Source organism: Columba livia, chromosome 2 (genome assembly GCF_036013475.1).
Source record: "Columba livia isolate bColLiv1 breed racing homer chromosome 2, bColLiv1.pat.W.v2, whole genome shotgun sequence".
In the NCBI taxonomy this organism is placed as follows: Eukaryota; Metazoa; Chordata; class Aves; order Columbiformes; family Columbidae; genus Columba; species Columba livia.
In genome coordinates this window covers 63,850,134-63,856,133 of record NC_088603.1, presented here as the reverse complement: position 1 = coordinate 63,856,133, position 6,000 = coordinate 63,850,134, and positions in this window count along the sequence as shown.

The following is a 6,000-nucleotide window of genomic DNA, read 5'->3' as shown; positions in this document are numbered from 1 at the left end:
GGTGGAAAACTGATGAGCTTGACACAGAAGCAAGCAGCGAAACCAGTGCTGTGAAGGACAGCGCTTGGGGTAGGCAAAGTGAAGGTGGTTCTGGAACCTTTGAGACAAACACTCATGATAACAGAGCCGCTTATTCTTGTGCCTGAGAGGTCCCTGACTAACGCTTGTGCCCCTCACTGTAAGAAGGCAATTGGAGTCACACCACGGACACCTTGGCCCTGGCTCTCGCTTCTACTGCTGTCCATTTTCTCCTCTACAAGCAACAATAAATCTGATCCCTGCAGTGACGTGTGGGAAGTGAGCTGGTTTGCAGTTTCTTTGGCACCCAAAACCCTACAAGGGGTGGAAGAAGGAAGGGGTATGAAGTCCAGTGGGGACCCCTCCCTGGAGGTGGGGTGCCTGGTAACCACTTAGCAATGGGGGCTTTGCCTGCAGAAACCTTGAGCCCATGCCTGGCTGACAGGCCTTGCCATATTGTGAAAGAAGTGGCTAGAGAAAACATAATAACATTCAAATCAATTATGCTGTTCAAAGTCGCTCTCTAAATTAACCAATTATGTTGCAGCAATCTTTGCTTAATGCCTAGAAGCTAGGAAATGATTGCTAGAGCAGTGGTTGGGGAAATAGGTTGATAATGACAATAACCAACAATGGAAGATGCTATTCTGAAAGCAAAGTGGAGTAAAGTGATGGGGGGAGGAAGATGGGGGTGGTGTGGGGAGGGGGAGCTGGAGGAGGGTAGGGAGAGAAAACACTATTATTCATCCTTCAACTGAAGTACATTGCTTAGCTATTAAAAGACAATGCACTAGAGCTAACCAAACACAGTGCTGCCTCCAGGTCTCAGTGAGGAAGAAGTGGAACCTTGCTTACCATTCTGTACTAAGGAAACTTCCCAGCACTGTTATTATGGAAGTACAGCTCTTAATAACCATTGCACAGCCGTCTTCTGGAACAGCTTGCCCACACAATATCTATGCCTCTGTCAGGCAGGCCGCTAAAAGCCTATTTCATATTTTCAAAATTTAGGCTTCAAATCAACTTGCTACAGCAGTTCAGCTTCAGGGCCTTGATGTTTTTAATACAACTGGCTGCACTGGACTTCCAATGCACTTCCTGGAAAGACCAAGGAGCAGCTGGGGCAAACAAGAATATACCATCGCTTTAATTAGTTTGTGTGCACAACAGCTAGTCAGGTGAACTCAGACCTCTTGAAAGCACTGATGAAGAATTGCCTATTGACGATTTCAAGATGAGATATTTAAAATATTTTAAAACATTTGGCCCAAAATGCTGTGTGGAAATGTGGCTAATTGCCCTAGACATATTTTGCTCAGAGCCTGTATCTCAGGTAGTCTTTATAGAGTAAAATCTGACTAAAACATGAAGGATGCTCCTGCGTTTTTTGAGAGACCCATATTCATGCCATTACTTTGAAGTCACTGGTATCTGGAGTGATTTGCATGCTTCTCAGCCCAAGTATCTCTGAATGTTGGTTTAACTTTCTTGTTTTATAGAATAGTTCACAGTGAGACTATTTTTATTCTCTAATGCTTCTCTTCAAACTACATCATTCAGATCCTCTCTGCTGAAAAACAGATACATTCTCTGGTGCCTGATCTCACCTATCAGAACATAAAGAATACAGTTATAAGATCCTCTGCTCTGGAAATGGTTGGATGTAATTTCTGAGGCAGGATGCTCACTTGTTTACACTGAAAGAACCCGTTCCCAATATTGCAGCCCACATACTGCCCAGAAATAATTTATTTGAGCTGTGTAAAATTTTACAAAAGACTTGAAGGAGTCTCATTCCAACCCAGTGGGGAAATCTCAAGACCACTATTGTTATTCATAGCCACTCACATTCAAAATTGCACATAAAACCTCATAAAGCCAGGAGCTTAGCTTAGGAACCAACAGGTATACTTGTTGGAGCTGTGCTTTTTCATAGTGCAGCCAAGACATACTCTGAAAATTTGCTTCACAACCTGAAGGAGCACAGAAAAAATTTACATTTTCTTAAAGTGCAAATCGAAATTATTGTAATTATCAGACTCCAGAAACCACAGTTATAAATGGAAAGAGGGTTGGTAACTGCGGGCTTTGTAGCACAAGTGCATCCCAAGAGTTGTGCAGCTATATTTAGAGATACAAATGTATTAAGTTATACTGATTTATTAAATATCTTCCAAGTGAATATCATAATAAGACCTGCAAGCATTGAGCTTTCAGTGTCACATCAGGAAAGTCTGAGCAGTGAAAGTATTTTCTCCTTTGTGCTGTCCATGCTTCCACAATGACCCAGAAGAGGATCCTGAATTAATTCTGAATTCTTACTTCTCATCCAGAGAAGTGATCTACAACAGCTAACAGAGATGCCAGAGAGCACCTCCTCAGCCAGTGCGAGCCTGTTGGAGGACTTCAGAGCTCGCACCAAGGGAGCCAGGGCAGTTTCCTCTGGGCAGGAGCTGCCCCTTTGGGAGCCCCATGGTGTCTTCCAGCCTTTCACAGCACTAGGGACATGCACAAAGGCAACAAGCAATGGGGAGGACCCAGAAAAGCAACGTTTTTTTTGTCTTTAATGCCAAAACCCGGATTCCAGATGAGGGCACAGGGTGATGAAGCGTGCAGCTCACGCTGACAGTGAGGGCCTGCTTCACCCAAGCCCTGACAGAGACCTGAGTGCCAGAGCTGTTTGCACGTCTGCGCTCTGGGATTTCTCCAGGGTAGGTGCAGCCTAAGGTAACAGAGGTGCAGCTCAGTTGCAATCCAGTCCTCTCCTGCACGGGCAGCATTTTCGGTGTTTGCTCTCTGAAAGTGTTTGTTTCTGCATTACCGCTCGTGTCCTGGTGTGTGCTGCACCATGGCAAAGCACTGTGCCCAAGGATTGCGCTTTGAACAGCTTAAATTTTCAGCACACATCTGCTGTACCCCAGTTACAAAGCACTTGGGTTGTCTTCACATTAACCCACCAGCAGTGGACACAGGGAGAGTTTGGCTAAGAGAGGGCTATGGCAGAGAGACATGTGAAATCTATTAACTCTAAGTAAGCAAGGAGCAGCCAAAGGCTGAGGTAAATGATATAAGCTGGGGAGAAAACAGGAATTACTCATGGACTTATTCCTCACCACTTCCACCACAGCTGCTAATGCTGTAGCTTCACAAATGTCAAATGCAGGCAGTTAAAATAAAAGTTATATAAGGCTGCAGCATTTTGCACCTGCTGGCAGGTGGGGGTGCGCAGATGAGCAGAGTGACCCTCCTGTAAGTAAGCAAAGGAGTGGCCTCTGCTCGATGGCCTGTGCATGGGCTTTGGTTCAAGTTAAAAGGACAGTAATAGGTGCTGGGCTGGTACAGTATCACTGAGCTGCAAGCAGCCCTGGACACATGCTGTAGAGGACAATTTCTAATCTGACGACCTGCTGTTTTGCCACCCTCCTTCCCCTTGTAGACCCATGATCCTCTCATGTAAGGAAACAGTGCCCAGCCTTTGTTCAATGTGTCACATTTCTCCTCCTCCTCTTGTCCTCAAAAGCATTCCAGGTTTATAACATGCTGACATCCCTGTTGTGGTGTCTTACAAATGTGGGTGTGTATGGCATGGAGGAGCGGGGCATAGGATCCGTATTTTCCTAGAAAACCGGGTTGTGCAACCAGGCTGTTTCAGATTGCAACTGTACGACCTTACAGAGTAACACCAGCATCACAAAATTGCAGTGCTAAATCCAACACACATCTCAGGGCCATCAGGAGTAGTTGTATATTGTACCATGAGCTGGAAAAATGCCTGACTTATACTTTTCCTTGCCTGACAGGTACATTCAGATCAAAAGCACACCAAACATTGTCGTGAGAGGCGAGTTCTTCTGGCAACGCACAACTTTTAGACTGTTGAGTTTCTTTTCTCTTCCATCCCACAGCCCACCCACAGCCTGCTTTCACATCCCTAGCTGCCTTCCGAATTTTGAAAAGGAAGAGAGATTTTTAGGTGCAATGCAAAAACAAAGTGCTGGACAGTGGCTTGAATTACTGACAGGAGGAGCAAACTGCGGGGGAAGCTGTGGGAGTTTCACACAAGCAAGCTGAAATGGCATTTCTACCACTGAGGGAAGGGCAATGGTCACTGAAGCAGATGGACACTGGAAGACACGCAGCCATTGCTCTGAGATGTGCTTCCTGGAGGGACAGCTGAGGAGGATGCCGGCTGATGGCTGTGTCCTGTGGAGCTGGCATGGGGCTGCTGCTCACGTGGGTCCTGAGGTGGGGCTCCTCTGTGGTCTCAGAGGACAGCTGAGAACTTGGACCCAAAGACAGGAAGGAAAAAAAAACCTGAAATAAAATGGAGCATTTTTCATTTTGTATTCAGTGTAAAGGAAAAGAAAGCTTTTCTGTGGGTTGCAGCTATAAGATTAGGAGAGACAAAGTTGAATTATTAAACATTTATTCAACCAAGTACATGTTGAGCTCTCCAAGGACCAAACTCATCCACTTAATTAAAATAGAGAACTTCCCAAGGACCATTTGTATTGGCACTAAGTGACACATTTAATACTTATGTCCTGAAAGGGTCATACATATCCATAGTGATAGATCTGAAAAGATAAAAAGCTTTTCTGACTTCTTGCTGTACTCCCTGACAAAAAGCACCAGCACTCGGTCTAAAGGCAGCATGACAAGAAGGCTGTTGCCTACGGGCATTGCTGCTGATAGTTGATCAATAGCAATGGTAGGTTGTGCTTTAGCAAGAACAGCTTGCCTGTTGTGAAAGAGCAACAACATCCAAAATCTGACAGATAAGACAGGCAAACATTCTCAGGGACTTAGAGATATTGGTCTCCTGTAGAGAAGGGAAAGGGAGGAGGATGCAGCCCTTCTGAGGGTCCTTGGCCAGGGCTTCTCCCTTATGGTTCCCAAGAGCACAGACCTGTCACTGCAATTCACTTTTTCAAGTGGAAGCGGCAGAGGAGAAACATCTGTATCACTCATGTCCCTCAGCTAACTTGGAGAAGGATGGACGTTTTGTCATTGCCTATTAAACCTGCATGGCTTTGAATACGGGTACTGTCTGCCAGTTCTGGCAAGAGTCTCACTTAGGAAGAAAGCAGTGAGTAGGCTTGAGGAGGATGACTCAGGAGGAATGCCTGGCTCCTTTCCCCTTCCCATTCTCCTGGCAAGACACACTGATCCACAGGGGACAGCCTGGGGAAGAGGGCAGCGTGTGGCAAGCTGTGGACACAGCTGACCACCCTACACATGTGGCAGCAAAACGCAGTTTTCTTACCTCTGGTGTTACAGGTTAGCATCTGCTCAACCTATACAGCACCTCTAAACCTCCGCAATGGCTAAATCAGTCTAGCTTCTTCTTGGGATGGAGATATTTAGAAGTGCCACACATGCTTATATCTACTGGGTGAGGCTCCCTGTCTTGTCAGGAAACAGAATTAGAATAGGGGGTGGAAAGAACACAGAATTCATTGCAGGGGAAACACCCTCTGTTGAGGGAACTCTGTCTCACGTGGGCAGTTTGGCTTCATTAAAGTGGCAGCACACACTTTGGGGCATGGGACCTGCAGAGCTGATCTGAAAAAGTGCCAGTGCATGTCAGCAATGTAGAATAATATGAACACACCAAACGTGTCCTCTGCTCAGCATACACTGTTCATAATCTGTGCCAAAATCAGCCCTCACCTTGCTAAATAAATGATCTTTGTGTTCTGGGGTTGGGGTATCTGAATAACCCCATCATGCCCTGGGATCAGACCACAGGTCGTCTCTGCTTCTCCAGCAAAATGAGGAAGTGAAGAAGAAAAAGATGTGGAAAAAGGCTAATTGGCTTTACCAGAAACAGAGGTTGTGCATAACAGGGTGTTGGCTTTTAGCTCATCTCTGTTTCTCCACAGTTCAAGAAAACCTGCATTCCAAGTTCTTGACATCCTTTTCAAACCTTGTTCCCATACGTAAATCTCAAGTGGCTCAAAAAAACCCCATGACATATAT